The sequence below is a fragment of the Ambystoma mexicanum genome, chromosome 5q, assembly GCF_040938575.1.
Source record: "Ambystoma mexicanum isolate Mex_15411 chromosome 5q, UKY_AmexF1_1, whole genome shotgun sequence".
NCBI lineage: Eukaryota > Metazoa > Chordata > Amphibia > Caudata > Ambystomatidae > Ambystoma > Ambystoma mexicanum.
The window spans coordinates 887602844-887630061 of NC_090933.1; the positions used below are offsets into that span (position 1 = coordinate 887602844).

The 27218-nt window shown below is 47.0% G+C and overlaps 1 protein-coding gene across 5 annotated transcripts in view; it reads left to right on the plus strand.

Moving 5' to 3' along the window:
* NDUFAF6 (NADH:ubiquinone oxidoreductase complex assembly factor 6) overlaps positions 1-27218 on the plus strand; it is a 526077-nt gene that overhangs the window by 176491 nt on the left and 322368 nt on the right. The gene's annotated exons all lie outside the window — the stretch shown is intronic.

Below are 27218 nucleotides of genomic sequence, written 5' to 3' on the forward strand. Positions count from 1 at the left end.
GCCACAAGGACAGCCTCCGGGATGATGACACAACTCGGGGTTGTCGTGCACGTGCCCTCCTTCTTGGTGCCTGCACTTCCTCCCTTGCTGATCCTCCTTCGACTCCCGACTGTGGCAGGGATGTGATCTCCACCAGACTGGCCACTGGGGTTGGGACAGGTACACAGGGGGCCCTGGTGGTATCTGGGCTGGAAGACGGCAGGGAGGACACTGGCGCACAGACGAGGAAAAGGAAGAGGGGATTGCAGCAGTGGCCAGCACATGTACCAGATTTGTGACCAGGAACTGAGCTAGCTAGTTAATGAGGCGATAGACCTCATTGTGATAATGTGCAAGCCCACGATTGGAAGCCTGCACATCATCACGAATGGTGCCTGTATGCCTCACAATACCGGCTAGCAACGGCTAGCAACCGATCCACCCTGTGACAAATTGCTTCATCCGCAGGTAGTAGACGATCTGTTTGCATGGATACATCCGCCACCTGTGGAGGGGTCCGGCCTGAGGCATGCCGGCAGGTGCATACTGGTGCAGTCGCAGTTCCAGGGACAAGATCAGTCACAGGCCCCTCCACGGTGACCTGCACTGCCTCCGGCCCCTGATCCTGGACTGCACCACTCACACCTAACTCATCACCCCAGCCGGGCCCCATCCCATGTGCTGGGCTGATATGGCCTCCTGCTCCTCCTCCACCACCACCAACCTGGATGACTCCCCACTGTCTTCTGCATAGGATTGCCCTTGTGTGGGTTCACCTGTCCCTCCCACTGCTGAGGTGCCCATGACCAACTTCACCCTCTTGGGCGTCCCCTCAGCAGCTGAGGCCATTGTCATGGACGCAGCACCAGTCTCCTCACTACCGGAAGATGACGGTACCTGGGAGGAGGACTGGGCCCTGCATCTTTGCCTGGTGGAGGCATCCCCGCTGCGGTGCTCCACAGGGCCATCTCCGCCCTCTTCTTCTATCGTCACTGTGGATAGGGAAACATAGAACACAAACATCAGGCTACTGAACATATGTGTGTATGTGTGTTTGTCACAATGCAAATGTACATCAGTATCACTGTCAAAGATCACAACCATCATCACCCTCCACTACACACAGGGAAGTGCCATTCACACACATTCACAAACATGTCTATCATTCACAACATACATTCACATCCATGGACAAGGCCCTGACACAAGATCATAATTCTGTATTCAGCTCACACACATCATGGGACATACACATCTCATTCACACACATCACCTGACAGCCATGAGGCAGGCCATGGAGTTATCACGTCACAGTGCACTCAAGGGCAAATTGGCAGCGTGAGGCAATCCCAAATCAAGAACTCAAGTAACATACATGCGGAATGTTGGGCAGTTACACACTCACTACTCAGACACACGCACATGTACACCATGCATGTCCATGATGATGACATAAGCACCTATGTGTCACACCTCTTGCATGCCCCAGACCAGACACAGGTATGCAAACATGTGTGCATCGTTACATGCCGGTGCGTAACATAGACACCATTGATGTGGGACACGCTTGAATGGACTCTCATGCAGCACTGTCAGGGACATGCACACAGACATCTGTACAGGAGGCATGCCAGACATAAGGCCAAGGTGCACACTCCAGCCACATGTCAACATGCACATGCTCAGTGGTGGACAGGAACACATGAACCATTCGACTCCAGATGGAGCACCAACTCCAAGACACTGGGTAGGCTCCAGGACCCTCATCTCGTCGGTGGTCAACCGGCCCCGGCACCTCACTCGATCATCACCAGCCTTAATGAGGCACCGGGCCTTGTTGTGGGTCCTGGACTTGAAGTCTTCCCAGCACTTGTGGACATGATGGTAGTCGCGGGGTGCCAGCCCCTCTACATTGATGGCACCCACGATGTCTGCCTAGATCTTCTTCCGTCCTTCATTGCCAACTTGCGATGGGCCGTGGAAGAGGGCTTCATGATGCCCCAGGACTTGCTCTACCAGGATGCCAACTTCCCTGGGTGAGAAGCTGACAGCCCTCTGCCTCTCTGCTGGGGGTTGCCACTTGCCTCAGATGGTATGGTGTCAGACATGGCAACCCATGAGGTAGGTGTGGGTGGGCAAGGTGGTCCTGGGCTGTGGAGCGGTGGTACTGCAGTCAGGAGTCTTCAGGATCAGCAGAGGTGGTCACAACGACAGGATCACTGGCAATGGCTGATGAGCAGGCACCACAATGCAGGGCATGTGGGCAGCAGGCACACAGAGTGGGCTGGCATCAGCAGATGGCTCGTAGGAGGCCGCTTTGGCAGTTGTAGGCAGGTAAATGGCCTTGTAGGCAGGAGCGTGGTTTTTCCATATTCTTTCGCGTGGCCAGCCGTAAACAGAGTGACTCCACACATGCGTAAACAGCGCGTTAGCGTGTAATCAGAGGAAAGGCCTTAAGCGCGTAAGTTACGTGACATGCGCTGGACGTTGAGCGTTGTCAATCAGTATCGGGTTAAAGGTCTGCGTAGGACAACAGTGCACTGTACATGCTTTTCGTGGGGATGGATGCGTGAACTATATATTTTTGTGGGTTCACACGCAAATACTTCACTACTGTGGCAGTGCGTACTTCTTGTTTTGGCGCGGGAGTTGCCTACGTGCACACACACACGTGTGATTTTTTTCATTCTACGAGACAGACAGTGAGTCGTGCACACATTTTTCCCACTATGGTTGCCCCTGTGTGACGCGTACCCCATTTTCGAGGTCATAGTAGCCTATGTGTTCCTCGCGTACACATTTTTTGTGTTGCTGGGTGACACAGTGTACTGCAGGATGTTTTTTACTCAACGTGGGCTACCGAGGGGTCACGTACACATTGATTTTTGTTTTTCGGGTGCCTGAGCATTGCGCGACCTGTTATTTTTTCACGAGGGGTCACATAGAGCCTTTCTGGAGCACAGTGGTATGTTTTTCATCACGTACCCTGGCCCCTCACTCCAATTTCCCAGGACAATTGTTGGCTGCACCTCCCATTGTGCTAGTCCATCAGTGCCATGACTGGGAGGGCAACAAGTGGGAAGGGAGGCAAAGGTGGCCGACTTGCCAGAGGTGGCCAAGGTGGGCGACGTGGCCAGGGTGGCCAAGCTGGCCAAGGTGGGCGACGTGGCCAGGGTGGCCAAGGTGGCCAAGGTGGTCCACGTGGGCAAGGTGTGCAGGACCATGCAGGGAGAACTATGCCCCACACCCAACCGGGCCAGGGAGATGCAGCAGCTGCTGACATACCCAGCACCCGTGGTCCTGGACAAGCAGTGCCATCTGCTGTCCAGAGCAGCCAGAGTGTGGAAGCTGCAGGGGCAGCTGAGGCTACCACTACCCAGGCTCAGGGTCAGCCAGCCCGGACGGTAGTGGTCCCGGCACAGGGACAGGGTGACTCAATGGCCGATTTCCATGTCCCGAAGGCCAAGACACGTGCTGTGCAAGTTCCAGGCACCGGCACCCGGGGATCTGGAGCAGCAGTGTCATCTGCTGTTCACACCGGCCAAGGTCTGGAAGCTGCAGGGGCAGCTGTAGCAACCACAACCCTGTCTCAGGGTCACCCAGCCAGGAATGGATTGGTCCCGGCCCAGTGTGACTCAGGGGCCAAGTCCCTTGTCACTAAGGCCAAGACACGTGTGGCGCAGAGTCCTGGCAACAGCACCCAGCTACTGATACCTGCAAGCTGACCTTCTGTAGTTACATTGGTGGCTGATTCCATAGGCCAGTCCACCTGTACTCAAGCCCCTGCTGACCTGAACGGTACACGCCACTCAGGGTCTGCACCACCTCACAAGAAGCAGAAGCATGCTCCAGCAGTACAGACTAAGACCCCAGACACGGCAAAGGAGTCCCACACGTCGAGAAAGAGGAGTTTCTGTGATGAGGAACTGGAGATGCTCGTGGACTACATGTTGGAACATGGCTGTGACATGCTGGTGCAGGCAGGGAGCACACATACACCTGCTCAGCGTATGACCCACTGGCAGTGCCTCGCTGACCATATTAGCGTCTTGGGCTATGAGAGGCGCACAGATGGTGATGTTGTGAAGTGTTGGAATGAATTCCAACACCGAGCAAAAGACAAGCTGGCTACAAAGTTTGCCTCTACTATGGTGACTGGCAGTGGGTCACCACTAGAGGACGATGAACTCACTGGACATGAGGAGATCGCTAGTGATTTCATTGCAGTGGAGCAGATCCAAGGCGTGGGAGACCTGCCAATATATGAGGGAATGTCTGGTGAGTGGTGATCCGTGTGTGTATATGCCATGTGTATGTTGCTTGGGTGATGTGTTATGATTGTCTGCCAGTTCAGGCTACATTGTAATGACTGTCATGTGTGACCCATGTGATGTTGGACTGATACGTGCTTGTTGTCATGCAGACTGCATACAAAACATATGCTCCACACAGAGGCAATCCTCATCACCACACCTGCTCCCTCCTTCCATGACACTCTCTGTCCAGCCTCTCTTGGCCCTATTCTTGCTCCAACCTGTGGTCGCGGATAGCCTGTGATGATCTTCCACTCAACAGTTGCCTTCTATCATCACATGACTGACATCTCTGTGAGGTCACCCTGCAAGTTGCTCATCCTCAGAGGCATTCTTCCTTTCCTCTCCATCCCCCCAGCAGCTCACTGTCTCCAACGGACTGTTAATTCCTATGATGGACTACTGCAACAGGCTTTACCAGGATTTCTATGATTCTACACTCTTCCCTCTGCAACTCTGCCAGTCCTGGACTGTGTGAAAAGTCCTTTAGGCTTGGTGCAAGGTATCTCCCTAGGACTGTGATGATGGCACAGACTCACAGTGGCTATGAGTGTTCATTCCTGAACCCTGTGCATTCTTAGCAAGTCCCTATGGGTCCTGGGCCAGTAATTCCTTCAACTCCACCTCCAGTATTTACTTCATTCTCATGGTCTTTGATCATCCCTTTCTTACTCCCTCAGGGTCAGTTGCTCCTCATGGAAATTAGTTTGTGGTTCACATCTGTGTTGAGCTGGGGCCTCCCTCTGGTACAGCCTCCCTGCCTCTATGTAACTGGAGGTGTAGCTTGATGCTTCTTCATGTGTTGTGCTTTCTGTCCTCCTCTCCCCTGCTGTAGTCCCAGATGACTGAGAGAATGCACTTGCCACCTGCCCACACTGTCTGCTACGACACTGAGCAACCATTTAAACCCATGCACTGCCCCCCAGCCACCCCCACCCTTGGGGGTGGGGTTTACTGTATCCATACAACCACTACCAACACTTTATACATGATGACGGCACTTACCCTTACACTGCCATCAGGCCACGACATTGACATTACTGGATCTGTGTTTTTATTCGTAGTTGAGGCCGTACCCATGTACTGCACTGCACCCACACACTTCTAAACCCTGTTATCCCCTTCAATATGCCTATTCACTTGCGTGATGTCAATGTGACCTAGCATTATTGAATCCGTATGCCTGCCCTCACTGTATTACAACACCCTAGCGTTGTTGCACCCTGTGACACATGTGTGTTTTCTAATAGGGAATTCCATGAAATGTCATCTGACATGCATTGTACATGGCCCATGGTCAGTAGTATTCAACTTCCATCTGAGGCTGGTTGACAACCTGCTATGGCTATACTACGTGCCATCTGTGTATTGGCATCAGTCATGTTTGTGGAAGGACTATTCCAGTCACATGCTTGTGTGTGATGCAGGTGCTATGCAGTATATGTGTTATTTTGCCCTTTGACACGCATCCATGTCTGCTTTCAGGCGCCCCTTCCCTTTCATTGACACTGTGTGCGTGCCTGACTTTGTGTCATGTGTGGTGGATGGTGCGAGGTGGTGGTGCGAGGTGGTGGAGGAGGCTGCGGTAGGGTTGGCTAATTCCTTGTGGACTTTGAAAAGTGTGTCTGTGTTATTGGATACCGCAGAGATGCAGGCTTGTATGAAGACTCTTTTCTGGGAGCAGATGCACAGTCCTTTGGAGGAGGCGGCAGGCCAGTTTGTCAGAGGGTGCGCCAGAGGAATCCCATTTCCATTTGGCTGCCCTGCTCTTGTGTTTAACGGAAGCTGATTTGGAGTCATACCAAGAGTTGCACTTTTTGGTAGGCTTCAGTCGTACCCTCATGACAGAGGCAAGAATATAAAGAGTATTGGAACCAGAGAGGATAAAGTTTGAGAGGGCTGTGGCAGGGTGGGAGTCAGTCGTAGGAGTAGAAGGAGCATAATAGGTGGAGGCAAAGGCAGCTACTGAGACTCTTTTCATGGGTCAGATGACCTTGTAGACGGGAGGCAGTGCCGGGCTTACCTATGCAGCGGGAGGAGAGAGCTTCAAGTGAGAAGAGAGGAGAAAATGATCAGTCCAGGAGAGAGAAGTAGTGAGAGGGCTAGATAGCGGAATGTCAGTTGAGAAGAGAGCATCCAAGGTGTGGCCAGCGCTGTGCGTTGGGCCAGACGGTAAAATGGAAAGAAAGGGAGAGTCCCAAAGGTTAAATAAAGGTCTTAAGGAATCAGGTGAGTCGAGATGGATGTTGGGATCACCTAGTAGGAGGAGATGAGAAGAGGAGGAAAGGAGAGAGGAGGCCAGGTCAGCCCATTACGAAAGGAAGAGGGGGGGCTGACCAGGTGGCCGATGGAAGGTGGACAGCAGCAGTGAAGAGCTTGGAGTGAGGGACAGCCTGCAGATCAGGCACTCAAAGGATGAGTAGGCCTGAGTGGGAATGACAGACACAGGGATACACTCAGGGAAGATCAATGCTACTCCCCCACCTGGTCTGTTTGGTCTAGGAAGAGAGAGTATTGTGTAGCCTTCTGGGAGAAGTGTGTCAAAACTTGTGACAGAGCAATCCCTGAACCAGGTTTCAGTGATGGCAAGAACATCACAATCCAGGAGATCAAGGAGGTTGCAGATGTCAGAGGAGTGTTTGACAGCTGAGCGAGTGCTTACCATGGCAATGTGGAGCAGATTGCAATCAGTGAAAGACTTACGGGGGGAGAAGGGGACAGTGGGCCCCCCTAAGTGATGATAGTACCTGAGGTCAGAGGTGGAGGGGGCAGAAGAGCCAAGGCCGGTAAGGGAGCCGGGACCTTAATGGGTGAGGCGGGAGCCAGTGCGGGAGCCACCACAGGGGGCAAGGGAGCCCCAGATACAGTGTTAGTGGGTGACTGGTTCACCCAAGAGGAGAAGGCAGATGGGGTTGTCAATGTGTGGGGTGGTGGCAAGAAAGCCATGGCGAGGGTAGAAGGGTGGTTAGGAGGTGGCAAGGGAGCCAAGGTGGGCACAGCTGGCATGGGAGCCAGGGCAGCTGAAGGAGCTGGTGCAAAAGGTGGAGGGAGGTTGATAAGGCGGGGGAGGAGCCTATGAAAGAGTAGAAGGTTGGTTTGAGGACCCTAGACCATGATGGTACCATTGCAGTAGACATTGATGATGCCCCTGGAGGTGGAGAGGGCAAGAAAGACCTCACAGCGGGTGCCACCATTGATGGGCAAAGAAGAGAAAGGAGAGAGAAGAGCAATCATATGGAGAGTCCATAGGACAGGTGAGGGAACGACAGAGTATGTCTGTGAGAGTCTCTCTGACAGAGGCAATGACATAGGTGACTGCAATTGGAAGGCCTGGGGTAGAGCTCAGTATGCCCTTCTTGAGGTTCTTCCTGACAGACTTAGTAAGGGGTGAAGGATAAGAGATAGAGAAGCAGCTTGAGAAGATAGGAGAGATAGATAGCGCCAGAGCAAACTGCAGAGAGTGAGGTACACTTAACCAGGCTGAGGCCAGAGAGGTGCAGCGAGAGCAGAAGGTAGAGGGGGGGAGACAGGGAACAAGACTGGGAGAAAAACAATGGGAGCTGTGGGAGGTAATATGCACAGAAAAACAGTGAACATGCAGAGGAAGGGGACGTAGTGGGTGTATGGCTGAGGGGAATAACAGCACAGAGGGACAATGGGACTGAGGAAGGGTGAGGGAACCGGTAGCAGACTAGACAGAGTACAGAGGGGTGGACTTGTTAACACATTCTCATGAAAAGCAGGTTATGCACACAGCTAAAAACAAATGTAAACAGGAGCAGGACAATCAAGATGGGCACACAGCTGAAAACAAATTTAAAAAGCAGCAGGACAATCAAGATGTGCACACAGCTAAAAGCGAATTTAAACAACAGCAGGACAATCAAGATGTGCACATAGCTGAAAATGAATTTAAACACCAGCAGGACAATCACGATGTGCACACAGCTGAAAACGTATTTAAATAGCAGCAGGACAATCAAAGTGATAAATATTTTAGAGGAGTCATCGATCTGACCATGCTAACCAGAGCTTTCGCCTCAACTTCCACTGCCTCCGATGTCGACGCCCGAAGACCTGGATAACCCAGCAGGTAGTCCATGGGGTTGCCAGCCACTGCATTGAAATGGACAGTGACCATGTAATCTGACAGTTGCAATCAAGTGCTCTAATGGGAGTGGTGTGCGCAGAAATGACCCTTGGAAAATTGGGAGTAGGGGTTTTGGGTCCATCACGATCATGATAGGGTGATGAAAAATGTAAAGGTGGACATGACGACACTACAACAGACCAAGGAACACCTCACACTCTATTTGTGAATGTCGCATTTCTGTTCGTATCAATGCTTTGGGAGCCCCCACTCTCTGCACCCCCTATTCCAGGGTAAAGGGCCTTCCTTCTTTCCTTATGTGGCTCCTGAAATGCCTGGCCTGTTTAATATAGCAGGGGACCCCAGGCTCCATCTAGCCCATGTGTCTCTGGAAATATTGCTTTTAACTAAACCCTGTCATGCTTTTCTTCTATTCTTTGACCCACTACTGAGATCCCACACAATAACATGTAAAATGTGACTCGGAAGCAATGGGCCTCACAAAATGAACAACTTATCAAAATGCAACACATCACACACATCTATGACTCCAAGAAACCAACAGCCTACAGAAGGACAAACATATGATACATAGATTTTAAGAGAAAGCTATATTTCACATGGGCCTGCAGTATAAGAATATTGTTACTCTCTTGCCAACATGGACTAGGGGAAAAGCCATATAATTGCTGCCATTTCTTCCATAAAGCTGTGGCCCTGAGGGCAGTTGTCCATTTCGTGCATGCCTTTGAAGGACAATAGAGGTCGGGCAGAGTGTGAGACATATGAGCCACAGCGACCAGTCTGTTGGGAAGCGTCTGGATTTTCCTCGGCTGAGGCTTAAGGAAAGTAGACATTAAGGTGAAGTAGTCCCTCCGTGAAGCCTATCCCTTGACATTGACTGGGGTCTGCAGCACCGACCTGGTAGTGATGAACTTGCACATGAAATCAATAAGAGAATTGCTAGGTCCTCTCCTTTCCTGATGTAACATTAAAAAACAAAAGATCTGGCTTAGAAACCCTAAACTGTGCTTCATATGAGACTGCAGGATGTGGTTTCTAATAATATTTAGAAGCAAAGCAAGAATATGTCCTGTCAGACACTACAGTCATGTTTGTGTGCCAGAATATATATGTCAGACCATCACATGGGTTGTGTAGCCTCTCGCACACCACCTGTGCTGAAATTACACACATGATCATTTTATCTATCCCATTTATCCCTCTGTATCCAAAGTTGCCACTGAGATCAGCTGGAGATTCAGCAGTCGAGGAGTACAGGACACAGCTTAGCCCAAGTCAGACCAGCATGTGCTGTTGAGTGCTGTGTTCAGCAGTGTGTTACTTACTTCAACCCAGTGTTGCCACAAACAAAGGGACTGTCTGAGGCACAGCTGAAGATCTTTGCAAATGTAGAAAGAAAATCCTGCTCAAATATGAGACTGCAGGTGTCCGTCTCCTTTTGCTAGAGACTCTCACGATTTTAGGGACACTTGGCAGCTCTGTTGACAGAGAAATGTAGGGGGGACTCCATGACACGATATGGAATACATTGCCAGAAAAAAGGGACTAGCCAGAAATGCTGTCTAATGGTAAACTCCATTGAGGCAGTTTGTACTGTGGTAGAGTCCCAATTGTCAATACTTTCTTTCAGGAAAGTCATGATTCTATTAAAGACACAGAGGCTCGTATTATGCATACTCTTCTTTATTGAAACTCAAGCAGCAATCTTAAAAAGAAAAAAAACATTAAACAAAAATAAAAAAAAACCTTTTCTGTCAATGTATTCTTTGCAGTTTGAAACTCTATTGCCCACAGGCATGACACTTGTCCTAGTCCATGAATCACAACGTTATGGTCCTATCACCTCACAATTCCTCATCCCCAATTCCTCTTTCTTTCACTGTCTCGCTGTAGCTTCCTAATGAATGACTCCATCTCGAACAGGATATAGCGAAGAACAAAACCTATAATGAACCGCCTCCAACTCCAGCAGGGATCCGCCGTGTGTTGTCTGCCTGTTTAGTGTCCGCATCTGCTGTCAGGTTCCCTTGGAGGTTCAGCAGATTCCTTCTTAGATAAGTGACTGTAAAATTACTGACAAATGCAACTTGTTTTAACATATGATTGATGGGAAATTGATCAGTTAGTTAAAAGAACTTTTAAACAGAAGAGGTGATTGAGCAAACATAAGACTGTCAAGTAAAGTTTAGTCTTTAATGGAAAGTCAATACTGTGATGTTTCAAAGGGTTGTTCATTTTCTACAGGGGCAGAGACAGTGCCCCAGCTTTGAGTCTGTGATAAACCGCAGGAACTCCATTCTCTGCTGTGGCCTGGTGTTGGATTTCTCCCAATTGATGAGAAATCCCAGTTTCTCTAGGAGACCCGTCATTGGGACCATTTGCTCTGGCAGCCGCATTGGATCCTGCGCCATGAGACAAATATCCTCGATGTATAAAATCAGTCTGACTCCTGAGTAGCTTTGTGAAGCACCACTGTGCTGAAGTTAGTCCAAAAAGGGAGACGCATAAACTCTCACCTTTGCCATCACCAGAGGAATTCTAAAAATTGCTGGTGCATCTCAGGAATGGGTACTGCTAGATAGGCATCCCTCAAATCTGTGCAGGTTAGCCAGTGCCCTTTCTGCAAAATGTCCCTGAAGAGAAGGATTTCCTCCATCTTGCAGTGTCGGTACACGAGAAAGGCGTTAAATTGCCTGAGATTATCACCGGCCTGACCTTTTGCTTCTGTTTCACCAGTAAGACATTGCTTAGGAAGCGTTGCACCACCTGCTGCGCTGGCCTTATCGCCATTTTCTTTAGAAACTCTCCTACTTCCTTGTCCATGAGGCTTTGTTCCTCCTCTGTGTTTAGGGAGAATTCTCAAAATGTGCTCATTTCCCTTACCTTTTGAGACCCCCAGCAACTTTGCTGGATTTCTAGGATTTGATTTTTCTACCTGGGAAGAGTGTGAGCCTTTTTTTTCCCACTCTTCCATGTATTTTGATGTGTGTTTTACTTTTGTGTTCTTTGGTTATGGTGTTTTCAAACAACTCCATAGGCATCATCTTTTTCTTTGTGCCACACAACACCTTCAGTGTAGTGGCAAAGGGGTGTCTTTCAGACTCCCCAGGGTTTAAACACTTTCTCTGGGACTGACTACTGTCTCCCAGAGCATGTAAAGTTAAATTGACTTTACTGGTCTTTATATTTACTGACCCAGAATCTTCCTATAGAGTGCTGGAGGGGTTGCCTAGCATCCCCTGAGTCAAAACACTCATGTAACAGTCAAATGTTACCCTTTCCTACTTTAAATGGCTGGTGGCAGTGGTTTAGATCAAACTATCATGATTTTACCAGACCACGAACAACGGTAGCAAAAAAATCGGGTCAGCCATGTTTTTCAAGATGGCGCCCAAGACCTATCTGTAAAAACAGACTCCGGTCCACATTTTTTGCCGTTTCTTTTAGGAAAGGTCCTTCTTGTGTTTAACCAGGTTTGGTCCCTTTGTTCGTTGTCCTTTGGCGGGTTACAGTGCTGAAGCCCTCCTCTGGCGCCTCAGTGTCTGGGGTGGACAGGATGTGAGGGAGGTGCCCGTAACTCCCTGTGCTTAGTCTCCTAGGAGACCTGAATGCACTCTGACGTGATTGGCTGGCTGGCTGTCCGGCAACGACAGCCACCCTGCTGTGTGAGTGACAGCCAGGCTGGAATGAATGGGGGAAAACTGTTTAAAAGCAGGTTTCTGGGACTTAGAAAGCAGAGTCGACCACTGGAACGAAAGAACCGAAGACGAGCTGAAGGAAGAGGACTTCTGCAACTCCTGGACGACCGGTGAAGCCCTGCTGCAGGTCTGAATTGCCTGAAACCCCATCGACAGAGAAGCCCATCAAGGTTAACTCTTTCCCTCGAATTTGGTGGGACCAACCAACTCACAAGCCACCTGGAAACCGTCCCCTCCTGGTTGATTTTTCTACAGAGTGCTGTGGAAAACCAGATAGCCAGTGGGAAGGATACCAGTTTGTGTTCTTTAAGGCACTCATACCTTAAACCGACGTTTAGCCAAGCTTGTGGCCTCGTCCCTGGGCAGTGCAGGAACCTCCCGACGTCCTCCTTCTTGTCCCTACGACTGAAGCAGAGGAACAGCGAGGTCTGCTTGAACTGCCAGGAACAACTGCCTCAGCTACAGCTCTTCTTAACTTTAAAGGTACTGTGCAAACGCGGTCCGGAAATCTTTTCGACCACAGAGAAAGTTTGTGAAACTTTCCCCCTCTTTGAAGGCTGGTCCTTCCCTAAACATTTGTGTAGAGATATCGCGAGAGCCGCAACTCTCGCGAGATCTCGGCCGCGGCCACTAGGGCCGCCCCCGCGCGCTCGGCGCGCATTACGGGAGCAGCAGAGGACGCGTCAGGACGTGTCCTCCCAGCTCCTCCGAGAATTAGGCCCTCAGCCTAACAAGAGACAAGACAGCCTCCCAGCTGCAACACATTAGTTAAGAGGCACGTTGTCCAGTTGGATTTCCCCACATATACATCTATATGTGACAACTGATGTCGTATGCTGAATAAAGGACATCACAATAACTAAGACGCCTCCTGTCATCCTTACAACTATTATACAACATAAATTGGCGACGAGGATCACCGCTACAACCCACGTGAACCATGCAAGGCGCGACACCACCACCGCCCTTCCTACAAACTCCAGGTAGACCTGCCATCCCGTGGCCGCAATGGCAACCCTTATTTAAGACGTACGTAGAGGCTGTGGGCGGTGCAGGATTCTCAGCGGCACGGCGCAGGGCAATGTTACTTAACGCCCTAGGTGTAGAAGGACAGAGGGTGTTTGAAAGTCTCACCCCGAGCCCGGTGGTTGGTGACAACGATGACGTCTTCAAGGAAGCTGTAAGAAGAATTGTAAAAAGGTTTGCCAGTAAAGAGAACACGTTTCTGCACAGAATATGTTTCTATAGCCGCAAACAAGAAGCCTCGGAACCCGTTGACGACTACGTTACCAAGCTGCGGGAATTGGCAGCGCTGTGCAGCTTTGGTAACAATGCCGAGAGCCTCATCTGCGACATGCTGGTGGTTCACACCAACAGCAGGAAAGTGCAAGATAAATTCATTATGGAGAAGGAACTGCTGCTAGAGAAAGCGATTGAGATTGCCAGAGCAGTCGAAGAAACAGCTGGGAGACGAAAAGAACTCACGGGAAGCCATAGTTCCACTGAAATACAAGCAGTGGCGTTTCGCCCGAAGAAAGAGAGACAGGTATCAAACACGAAAGAAGAAAAATGTAGCAAGAAAGAACCACTGAAATGCCACAGGTGTACAAGCACGAAACATTTGGCGTTTGACAGGGAGTGCCCAGCCAGAGATAAAGAGTGCTCTATCTGCAAACGTATTGGCCATTTCTCGATTGTGTGTCGGTGGAGAAACAAGAAAGTCGCAAACGTCAACATGGATCGCAACACGGAGAGAGATTCGTCCTCGGAAGATGAAGGGAGACCCACAGTCATCATGGTGAACAGTACACGGGCCAGAAGAGAAAAACCCCATTGCATAATCAAAATCAACGGGGTGGAAACAAAAGTCATGGCGGACTCAGGTTCTGACCTCACCATAATAGCCCTATGCACATACAAAGAAATGTTGGGGACGGAAAAGGTTCGAGTGCTCACCACACGGCACAAACCCACGGTTTTTGGAGGGGCGTCAGTTGACCTACTGGGCTATATCAATGGGAAGGTGGAGTTTAAAGGAAGAGAAACCACCACCTGAGTATATTTCAGCCAAGAAGGCCCGGCAGTATTAGGATGGGACGACCAAGATAAATTGAAAATCAAACTGGATCCCAGCACAGAAGATCAGGTACTCTCTGTCTGCGGGAGGAGTGTGCCAATAGTCAAATGTGATTATCCTAAACTCTTCTCGGAGGAGCCGGGACATATCAAAGGCTTCGTCCACAAAATAATGCTCAAAAGGAATGCGGTCCCAGTCAAACATCGCGTGAGACCAGTACCAGCAACCGCGAGAGACACACTCAGGAGTCAATTGGACAAAATGAGGATGGATGGCGTCATTGAAGAAATTGAAGCTTCGGAGTGGCTGAGCCCAGTCGTGCTCATAAAGAAACCCAACTCACAAGAGCTAAGGGTTTGCATTGACCTTCGCAGTTTAAACTTGGAGGTCATTACGGACAGTTACCCGCTACCGAGCATAAATGAACTGATTCTTATGATGAAAGAAGCCAAAATATTCTCAAAACTGGATATGAGAAACGCGTACCATCAGATACAATTGCACAAGGAATCCATACCCCTCACAGCATTCATCACTCCGTTTGGCACCTATCAGTTCACCAAGATGCCATTCGGCTTATCTTCTGCTGCATCGGCTTTTCAACGAATGATGGATGTCCTACTACGGAAAGTCAAAAAAGTGGCCTATTTTCAGGATGACATCCTTGTCTATGCAAGGGATGAACAGACACACAATGCCACATTGAGAACAGTCCTAACTAAGCTGCAAGAAGCGGGGGTGAGGTTACGCTACGAGAAATGCGTATTCAAAGCGAAAGAAGTTGAGTACTTAGGGTACAAAATATCCGAGCAAGGGATAAGTCCCAAACAAAATTTAATGCAAGCCATAATTAAAGCACCGGAACCCACCAGCAAAGATGAAGTAAGGTCATTCCTTGGACTGGCGGAGTACTATGCAAAATTTATCCCCAAGTTCTCGGAAACCTCAGCACCCCTCCGCGAACTTCTCAAAAAAGGGTCGGAGTACTCGTGGCAAGAACCCCAAAAGAAAGCGGTAAAAATCATAAAACGCCACATAATGGAAGCGCCGTGTCTACAACCATTTAACCCCGAATGGGGTACAGTCATCACCACAGACGCCAGTGCGTACGGATTAGGAGCTGTCCTAACGCATAAGAAAGGTGACACGGAACATGTGGTAGCCTTTGCCTCGAAAGCTTTATCCTCGGCCGAACAAAACTACTCCACCATAGAAAAGGAAATGTTAGCGTGTGCATGGGCGGTAGAACATTTCAGAACATATGTGTGGGGCACAAAATTTAGGTTGGTAATCGACCATAAACCCCTCATCCACATGCTCAGCCCAGGAGGCACTAAAGTGTCAACACCCAGATTGGCACGCATAGCAGCCAAACTGCAGGAGTACACGTTTGAGGTACAGCACATCTCAGGATGGAAGAATTCGCAGGCAGACTGCATGTCAGGATTGCCAGAGGGTAAAGACAAGGCCACCACATTTCTACAAGAGGAATGCATCGTGGCATCCATCACAGATCTCAAAGCACCAGACTACTTGGAACTCAGTGAGAAGCACTGGTTGGAAGAAGACGGAAAGGACCCAACCATGGCGAGAATACGAGAGTGGATCAAGGAAGGGTGGCCGAATGAAAAAGCGATGCCAGAAGGCATGAGGCCCTATTGGAAGGTGGCAGATGAGATATCAGAAACCGATGGAATAATATTGAAAACGGACCAGATAATCCCACCCGTAGGTATGAGGAAGACCATTCTCTGCAGAGCCCATGCGGGCCACCTAGGGAACACTATGACCCGTCGCAGAGTGAGAGAAGCCTACTGGTGGCCGTCCATGGATCAAGAGATTCGCACCATGATAGAGAGATGTCATGAATGCCTCAACAGTGACAAGCGCTTAAAGGTCAGACAGGCGCCTCTGATTCCCACAGAAGTACCAGAAGCTGTGTGGTCAAAAGTAGGTATAGACTTTGTAGGACCCTTGGAGGCGATGGCGCCCGAACATCGCTATGGCATAGTGCTAGTGGACTACTTATCAAAGTGCGTTGAGGCTGAGTTTGTTCCAAACATCACCACCGCGACAGTAATCAAAGTCCTCACCGAAATTTTTCAAAGGGAAGGACTCCCCAACGAAGTAGTAACGGACAATGGAGTACAACTAATTTCAAGAGACATGGAACAATTCCTGAGAAAGCACCACATACACCAGAAGAAAGCAGCTTTGCATCATCCCCAAGCCAATGGGCTGGTAGAGAGAGCCAACAGGTTTATAAAAGGTGCTATCCAGCTAGCAACCGCTTCCGGAATGGACCCGCTCAAAACAACTAAAGAGGCCATAGCGGCCCACAGGCTTACTCCCAACGGGATCACTCAAATATCCCCGTTTCGAATGTTGAGAGGGAGTAGAGCAGCTTCAACGCTTATACCACCATGGTTGACCAAAGTAAGAGAAGATGAAGAAGTAGACATGTCAGAGGTGGTGTGGAGAATTGAAAACAGCTAAGCACGCATGAAAACATGGAGTGACAGAAGAAGAAGGACTAAACAAGCGTCAGACGTTAGAGAGGGAGATTGGATCAAAATACGACTACCGACAAAGGATCAAATCACGGGCTCTCGGTTCAGCAGACCCATAAAAGTGGTTCACAGAGGAACCAACCACGTCCGCACCGAAGACGTGCGCACTTGGAACCTGGAAAGAGTAGCCCTATTCCAGAAGAGACAAGAGAGAGCAAGGACCCCGGAGAGATCAGAGGCGGAAGGAGGAATGGACCACGAGCGAGAAGAAGAACGTGAGCCAGAGAATGATGACAGAGAAAGGGAAGAAACAGAGCTGGAACCGGATGCACCCACAGCAGAACGAGAACTGGAACATCAGGATGCCCACAGCGAGAAAAGTGACCGGCCAAGAAGAGAACACAGAAGACCGGTGAGATACAATGACTATGTATTGCAATGAACTGCCTTTGCATTATCAGGGGGAGGTGTGTAGAGATATCGCGAGAGCCGCAACTCTCGCGAGATCTCGGCCGCGGACACTAGGGCCGCCCCCGCGCGCTCGGCGCGCATTACGGGAGCAGCAGAGGACGCGTGAGGACGTGTCCTCCCAGCTCCTCTGAGAATTAGGCCCTCAAAAACATTGATTTGAAGGAGATATAAGACATATCTAGGTGGCATGCCACGTTAGAATTGACACTGAAAAGGCACTGTGGGGCCCTGCTGTTTGAATAGGTCATAAAAACTAGCACCAGAGATTTCCAATGTAAAGCGTTGGTGCACCTGTAGAACTGCAGACTGTAGTGCATGGGGTTGAATGTTCTTGGCTGCTGTCAGAATCCACGATTTTTATTTTTTTATTTGATTTATTAACATCGCAAAAGGATTGTGAGGCTTTTTACTCACTTGTTTAATGTCTTAAAAGTCATTTAAACAGTAAATTTGACATCAGCTAGTCCCGAGAGGGGTGACATGCTGTGGCATGCTGGAGTTCCAAGTGCTTCCAAACATTCAATTGCTGAAAGGTATGAAACATAAGACAAGAGACTAAGAGGCGAGATGCCTGAAGTAATTTTGAAGCAATGAAAACACTGATTTGAAGGAGATATAAGACATATCTAGGTGGCATGCCACGTTAGAATTGACACTGAAAAGGGACTGTGGGGCCCTGCTGTTTGAATAGGTCATAAAAACTAGCACCAAGGATTTCCAATATAAAGCGTTGGTGCACCTTTAGAGCTGCAGACTACAGTGCATGGGGTTGAAAGTTCTTGGCTGCAGTCAGAATCCACATTTTTTATTTTTTTATTTGATTTATTAACATCGCAAAAGGATTGTGAGGCTTTTTGGCTTTTTACTCACTTGTTTAATGTCTTAAAAGTCATTTAAACAGTAAATTTGACATCAGCTAGTCCCGAGAGGGGTGACATGCTGTGGCATGCTGGAGTTCCAAGTGCTTCCAAACATTCAATTGCTGAAAGGTATGAAACATAAGACAAGAGACTAAGAGGTGAGATGCCTGAAGTAATTTTGAAGCAATGAAAACACTGATTTGAAGGAGATATAAGACATATCTAGGTGGCATGCCACGTTAGAATTGACACTGAAAAGGGACTGTGGGGCCCTGCTGTTTGAATAGGTCATAAATACTAGCACCAGAGACTTCTAATATAAAGCGTTGGTGCACCTGTAGAACTGCAGACTGTAGTGCACGGGGTTGAACGTTCTTGGCTGCTGTCAGAATCCACATTTTTTATTTTTTTATTTGATTTATTAACATCGCAAAAGGATTGTGAGGCTTTTTACTCACTTGTTTAATGTCTTAAAAGTCATTTAAACAGTAAATTTGACATCAGCTAGTCCCGAGAGGGGTGACATGCTGTGGCATGCTGGAGTTCCAAGTGCTTCCAAACATTCAATTGATGAAAGGTATGAAACATAAGACAAGAGACTAAGAGGTGAGATGCCTGTAGTAATTTTGAAGCAATGAAAACACTGATTTGAAGGAGATATAAGACATATCTAGGTGGCAGTCCACGTTAGAATTGACACTGAAAAGGGACTGTGGGGCCCTGCTGTTTGAATAGGTCATAAAAACTAGCACCAGAGATTTCTAATATAAAGCGTTGGTGCACCTGTAGAACTGCAGACTGTAGTGCACGGGGTTGAATGTTCTTGGCTGCTGTCAGAATCCACATTTTTTATTTGATTTATTAACATCGCAAAAGGATTGTGAGGCTTTTTACTCACTTGTTTAATGTCTTAAAAGTCATTTAAACAGTAAATTTGACATCAGCTAGTCCCGAGAGGGGTGACATGCTGTGGCATGCTGGAGTTCCAAGTGCTTCCAAACATTCAATTGCTGAAAGGTATGAAACATAAGACAAGAGACTAAGAGGTGAGATGCCTGTAGTAATTTAGAAGCAATGAAAACACTGATTTGAAGGAGATATAAGACATATCTAGGTGGCATGCCACGTTAGAATTGACACTGAAAAGGCACTGTGGGGCCCTGCTGTTTGAATAGGTCATAAAAACTAGCACCAGAGATTTCTAATATAAAGCGTTGGTGCACCTGTAGAACTGCAGACTGTAGTGCACGGGGGTGAATGTTCTTGGCTGCTGTCAGAATCCACATTTTATATTTTTTTATTTGATTTATTAACATCGCAAAAGGATTGTGAGGCTTTTTACTCACTTGTTTAATGTCTTAAAAGTCATTTAAACAGTAAATTTAACATCAGCTAGTCCCGAGAGGGGTGACATGCTGTGGCATGCTGGAGTTCCAAGTGCTTCCAAACATTCAATTGCTGAAAGGTATGAAACATAAGACAAGAGACTAAGAGGTGAGATGCCTGAAGTAATTTTGAAGCAATGAAAACACTGATTTGAAGGAGATATAAGACATATCTAGGTGGCATGCCACGTTAGAATTGACACTGAAAAGGGACTGTGGGGCCCTGCTGTTTGAATAGGTCATAAAAACTAGCACCAAAGATTTCCAATATAAAGCGTTGGCGCACCTGTAGAGCTGCAGTCTACAGTGCATGGGGTTGAAAGTTCTTGGCTGCAGTCAGAATCCACATTTTTTATTTTTTTATTTGATTTATTAACATCGCAAAAGGATTGTGAGGCTTTTTACTCACTTGTTTAATGTCTTAAAAGTCATTTAAACAGTAAATTTGACATCAGCTAGTCCCGAGAGGGGTGACATGCTGTGGCATGCTGGAGTTCCAAGTGCTTCCAAACATTCAATTGCTGAAAGGTATGAAACATAAGACAAGAGACTAAGAGGTGAGATGCCTGAAGTAATTTTGAAGCAATGAAAACACTGATTTGAAGGAGATATAAGACATATCTAGGTGGCATGCCACGTTAGAATTGACACTGAAAAGGGACTGTGGGGCCCTGCTGTTTGAATAGGTCATAAATACTAGCACCAAAGATTTCCAATATAAAGCGTTGGTGCACCTGTAGAGCTGCAGACTACAGTGCGTGGGGTTGAAAGTTCTAGGCTGCTGTCAGAATCCACATTTTTTATTTTTTTATTTGATTTATTAACATCGCAAAATGATTGTGAAGCTTTTTACTCACTTGTTTAATGTCTTAAAAGTCATTTAAAAAGCAAATTTGACATCAGATAGTACCGAGATTGGTGACATGCTGTGGCATGATAAGTACTTAAACTATGCATTTGCTGAAAGTGTTTCAATATAAAACAATCCCACAATGATTGAGAGGGTATTTTTCACTTGTACAATATGTTTGAACTTCTTAAAACTGCACATTTTCCATCAGCCAGTCCAGAGATTGGTGGCATGCTGTGGCACGCTGTGGCATGTGCCACATGTCACATTCGGCTCCTACCCCTTCTCCAATGAAGTGCATGGGATGCTGGCTGCTTTGTATACAAACAAAGTGCATTTTGGGAACATAAGAATTACCACCAATTCATCAAACATATCTGTGCTAGGAAATCAAACGTGTCTTCCTTCTGAGCATGCAATGCACATTTGTATGGCGCCCGTTTCTTTCCTCTTTCAGAATAGTCGAGAATAGGTGTTTGCTGCTCAAAGGAACTTTGCCCAAAACGTTCGTTTTTTGGATTTACCTGTTACTGGCACTGCAAGTGTTCTGAAACTCTTGCCAGCTTGTTACTACTTCCTGGAGGAGGAGGGGCCCAGCGTCGGTCACGTGAGCTGTCACGTGACATTATCTCGACTGTAAAACCCGCCCCAGCCACCCTTGCGGCGTTAAGCCCGACTGCTGAGTAAAGGGCACTGCTTTTTGTTTTGCTGCTGTTTGGCTCAGGAGGTATTGCCGTGATTGGTCCACTAAGGAGGTAAAACGTGGTGACTATTGTTGTTGTTAGTTGGACAGTGGGGAGGAGAGACGGACTAAGGCTGCTCCTCAAGCCATCGGGTGTTCCCAAGGCGATGCAATCATAGTAAACATATTTTTACCTTTTAAAATTCTATGTCATATAGATTTTAGAAATTTGCTGATTATCATACGATTTTAATTCCATTATTCATTTCTGTATAATCTGTAATTGTGTGTTCTTTTAAGCTTGCATTCTTATACAGTCGAATACAATGGTCATAATGAAAAAAACTTTGAAAACAGGCATGCCGAACGTGGTTCTGGGCCTTCTCACTGCTGTCCCCCGTCCTTCCCTAAAACAGTCGGTTTTGCCTTTTGTCACTCCCACCCCTCCCCCCCCAACTCCCAAAGTCAAGTAATGCGATCAGCTTCTGCCCGTTCCCAATCAATTAGTGAAATGTCAACAGATAGAGCATTACTCCCACCTGCCGCGCCCATGGCAACTCCGACAGAAATTGGCACTGCGATCTCGCAAGCCCCTATCGTCATAGAGACCCCACTTCCCGCAACGCCTCAGCCTGAACACCCAACACACATCCCGCCTACCTGTTCTGTCCCTATTTGTTCCCCCAAACCCACCCCAACTCTGTATCTCTCTACTGAAAGCGTCCTAACTACAAGCAGTCACACGGAAGTAACAGATACTACACTAGAGTCCGCATGTCTATCAGGAGACATACATGATACCTTTCATTCCAATGTAAATAAGCAGAAAGTTTGCTCTCCCATTTTCGAAGCACTGGCGATTAGCAGTGCACAAAACATTAATCTACCTCATGTGCAAATAACTTCAATATTGGCCTCGGCACCTATCCAGTGCTCTGTAGCTGCCCAGGTCAATCTACGGCAAGCGTATGAGCAATTACGAGTATTGGGAGAAGTAGGCGAAGACACTCTGGAATCCATGAATCTTTCCCACAATTCATCCTGTCCCAGCACCGATGTGCTACACATATACTCGAACACAGGCGATTTAATTCAATTGCAAGAGGATCAGTTACATAATGACACAGTAGTACCTGCTATCCCTGGCCCCTCCTCACATTCCAATCACTTGAATTCTGTTTCATTCCCCAGTATTAGACAAAACTCGTAATCAAACCATCAACGAGTCTCTGTCGTTCATTGCACCCACACCACTGCGAACCAGATTTCATGAAGAGGGTCGCCCATCAGATTTTTTTATACACAAACCCCAAGATAAAAGCTACTCATTTCCTGAGGCCCCGGCGCTCAATAACACACTGAGTGCAATGAATACCGCCTTATTAACTATTGCAAAATTGTACGAACTGTTAGACCATAAAGTTTCTTACCAAACTAAACTTATAGAACAACTCTGTGATAAAACTTCATGTACTGGGCCCGTGGCCAGCATCAATAATGAGGAAATGCAATTATTAACATTACCACCCAGTGAACCAAATGTCGTAGGGGCTGACACTGTGACACAACAGTTACTTATCAAAGTTGCACAATTACCATCCGTAGTGCACAAATGGCCCAACAAGCATAATCCCACTCAACCCCAGCTAGATCTTGATGAAATCCAGTCAGTGACTGAGTCGGGTCCATCACAGAACCCTAAAGTAATCACCGAAAAGTCAACAAACATATTTGAGCTTTTCACGCATTCACCGGCTACCTTATCAAATAAAGTAATAGGAGCTCAACGTTCAAGAAAAGATTGGAAAAGGATGAAAAAATCAAGCCAAAAAAAAATCACTGTCCAAAATCCAAAGACAGTGTACGCAAATATGTCAAAATCCCTACCCGACTAGAGCCGCCTACAAATATCCCTCCTGTTGTCGACTCCACAGCCAAGATCCCAACAGTGGCCGCATACAAGCCACTTGATGATCTAGTGGCTCTTGCGAAACAGACCATCTTCCCGAACCCTATGCCACTCACCATGTTTCCAACTCCAGTTACAAATGTTCCTACCGCAATGGCTAATCTGTGTGCTCCTGTTAGCACAGTCATATCCACATCCCCAACACCCAATATTAGCCTGCGGCAAGAAACCAAGTCTATCATTTCCCAATTGCGAGATGAAATAAGAGCCTCAATCCAGGCTTACACTATTCACTCACTACCAATCACTCAAGTTATCTCGCCACCCCAAACGGTAGACAAATCGAAGGCATTATCCTTAGTCCCATTCCCCTGGAAAGACCTGATTGAGCCGCTACCTATCAATCTGACCCCCAAAAAGGCCCTGAATAAGTCCGCTCTGACAACCTTATCAGACCTGCCGCAGGCGCAAGTAAACTCTGAGGCGGTTTCCAACTGTGCCAGTCACATCCAAAGTGAACCAAATTCTATAATTACGGCTCGGCCGCAAGAGGTACAAGATTACAATAAATCGTCCATTGACTCATACATGAACGAACGTAAATCCTGTGATAGGGACTGCAGAGTCCCTCTAGTGCCTAACTTGCCTAAAATGTGCATTGCATCACAGGAACTTATTACCACAAATGAACAACAGGTTCACCAGCAAAATCTGAATAGGACTAATGATCCGCAGGCCCACAAAGCAATTACGAACTCGCAACATTTGCGTACCCCAGGCTAATTGCGACTCTACTCTTTTAATTTAAAGTGTCGCGCATCACCATTTCCCAGCTATGTTCTCAACAGGACAAGCTTTCTGAACATTTGTTCTGATGTGCCACAGCTGAAAGAACTTTCTACTACTGACATAGAATTGTTGGAATTTGCGAATCTACATGATCCAGCGGAAGTCAGAATATATGTTCGTTCAGGTCTAGTGTTTAATCTACTCTGGCAAGTGAGGATGGCCTTCTTTGATATGGGCTTTATTTCATCCCAGGAATCTAATCCGAGGGCCCATAAAACTGGAGAAATTGCAAATTTCAATCTATCAGTCCCGACAAAATGATGCAACTAAAACCGCAATCATTTCCCCAAGTCTCAAGAATCCCAGGTGCACAGGAATATGGTATACATTCATAACAAGAAAATGACTTGCACGCAATAGCCCTTCTCTGTTGGAACACTAGAGGTCATACCCATTTGGTAAATTCAATAGATGTCAATATGGACCAATATGACCTAGTGATCCTACAGGAAACCTGGCTTACAGAGACCCCATGCTGGGCCTCACATGCAATTGTCTCAACACCTGCACTCAAGAAGTCAATGGGGCGCCCCTCTGGCGGCCTACTCATAGCCATTAAGCATGACTGTGGCTTCAGTATTACACAATACACCTCTCCATCTCCTTACTTTCAGAGCGTGAAACTTACTCGAGGTGATCTGAATTTAGCCATTGTAAATATATATTGGAGCAGACAAAATATAACAGTCGACTCATTCTTCACCTGCCTCTCCTCTCATCTTGACATTATAGCTGCTGATGCCAGCATCACGTGCTCCATTATTCTTGGAGATCTAAACTTACACATTATGCCATTCGATAATAATAACCATACGCCCGAGGAATTCATATGGTCCAAAACCATGCGAGAAAGAGGGCTCATCATGGTCAACAACACTGTGCCGGTGATGTGCCTGGCCGCTCAACCTGGGAGTACCCGTCACGTCAGGCCACTTTAGATTACATTTATATCAGCAAAAATGTTTTCCCCAGGTTGAGTCTCTACATGTAACACCTTCTTCTGCTAGTGACCATCACAAGCTAATTATGCTGCTTAAGCTGCCATCCGGCCAACATTCCTGCTACAGATCCACCCATTTATCTGCTTTACATGTGAATAATAGTGGCTCCCGCTTGCAATGGATCCCCAGGAAATTAGCCCACTACAATCATGTGTTGACCAGTTGCTTCAATTCTCTATCTGATAATTCCCCCAAGTCCTATGTCGGTATGATGCAGCTCTTCAAGCAGATTAGATTGCCAGATCTTAACATCAGATATAAGCATCAACATACATATAATCCAGTTCTTCAACAAAAAAAAACAAACTTAGACAAGATATACTCAATGTAAAATTCGAACCCCTGGCCAACAGACTCGCGGTCAAAAGACAGTTGAAAGCAACTTACAGGTGTTGGTTAAAAAGTGAGAGATCTCTTCACTATCAAAAGAACGGAGAAGACATGTTGAAACAGATACTTATTAAATCAACTAGTGGTATCTGGAATTGTTTGAACATTGCCACCCTCAAATCGCAAGCAGCTATACTTGCGTCTGCTGTAACCAATGATAAATGGTGTGAGCATTTCAATACCTTGTACCAATCCCTTTTCCCAGATCTTCATTTGAGTTCACTGAACATGGCAACATCACATGCCTTTCCACTTGTATATGCAGATATTCTTCTATGCATTAAAAATCTGAGTTGTTCCAGAGCCGTTGGCCCAGATGGCCTAGATAATGGCATGCTTAAGGATCACCCCCATGAGTGGTCCTCTATACTCATTATAATCTTTTCTCATATTTTTGCCAAGGGCAGTATCCCTGACTCATGGAAATGTTCTATCATAATCCCAATTTTCAACAAGGGCTATAGAGCAGACCCCTCATCTTATCGCCCTATTGCCCTCCTTGATTGTCCGGGCAAAATCTTCGCCCACCTGGTATTGAAACATTTCAACACATGGTTGGATGTGTGCAAGTTGCGTGATCCATTTCAAACCGGATTTCTACCAGGCCTGGGTACATCGGTCAATGTCATCACTCTGAACTCAATTATTCATCATGCTCGCCAGCGAAAACAAGCACTATACATGGCGTTCATAGACTTTCGTATGGCCTTTGATGCCATCCCTCGTGAAATTTTATACAACAAACTTATGGTCAGAGGATGTCCCTGGAATGTCTTGAAATGGATCATCCGGCTGCACACTGGTACATCCATACAAATTAGACTAAACCACGAAGGCTTACTATCTGAGCCAATAACCACTGCTCGTGGCTTAAAGCAAGGCTGTCTATTGGCGTCGGCGATATTTAACTTTTTCATCTCGGACATAAGAGAGGACTTTGAATCTGCTACCACAGACTCGCCAAAAATCAACAACACCCACATCAAACATTTGCTTTACGCAGATGACATGGTGCTTCTTTCAAAGACTGCAAATGGCCTTTGTGTCTTATTGCAAATCTTAGATAGATACACAGTAGCAAATTGTACAACTGTTAATATAATGAAAAACAAAGTCATACAACTCGGAACATCAAGACAACGCTGCGCCAAACATCAATGGCCCCTTCAACTAAGAACAGTCAGCACAGTGCCATCCTACATCTATTTAGGCACCTTCGTCACGCATAATTGCAGTTCTAATCCTGACGAATTGAGAGTCAAGCAAAAAGTATTGACAGCGGTGTCACAGGCTCGTCTAATTAAAATTAAATATTGTAAGTTCTCAATAAGTCCTATAATAACTTACTACAAGCAGAAATTTGTCCCAGTCATAACCTATGGCATGGAAGCTGCCCTGAAAAAAATCATACCAACAATGGTCATTACTTGAGGGCTGTTATTTGAAACGAGTGCTAGGTCTTCCGTCATCTCAACCAATATGTATTATAAGACATGAATTGGGTTTGTTGTCCTTATATGCAATGCATAAGTGGAAAATGTGCACCTTCTACAGAAAATGCCTGATGGCCGAGGACAAGAATGGCCTCATTAACATCATTGCAAAGTACCGCTTAACCTCAAAAGATGTCTTTCCTCTTACTTGGAGAACGCAGGCACAGGAAATCATTAGTAACTCGGGCATTTCTACATCCCTTTTGATAGCTAACCCAAACAAAGCCAAGATGCGCTTATGGGAGTTTGATTGGTCACAAACAAAAAGAGTGTGTAATCAATACCGCTCATTCGTTAATAACCCCTTTAACATGAAACGTTATGGCACATCTGAAAAATACTTGATGATTTTCCCCGATTCTCGCTTGCGAAATGATTTCCTGCGCTTTCGCTTAAACTTATGGCCAACGCATGAAACATTGTATAATCGTAAATTAATAACTGTTGACGAGCTTCCATGTAGGTTCTGTAAAGTAGATATTGAATCTATGAAACACCTATGTGCAGAATGTCCATCTCTACTTAGGCAGAGACTCTTGTACCTTAAGCCTCCATTACAAGATTATGTTATAACAACAACTGAAAAATTGTGGGAGCTATTTTTTTCATTCCAACACCCAGTCAATCAAGTATGCCA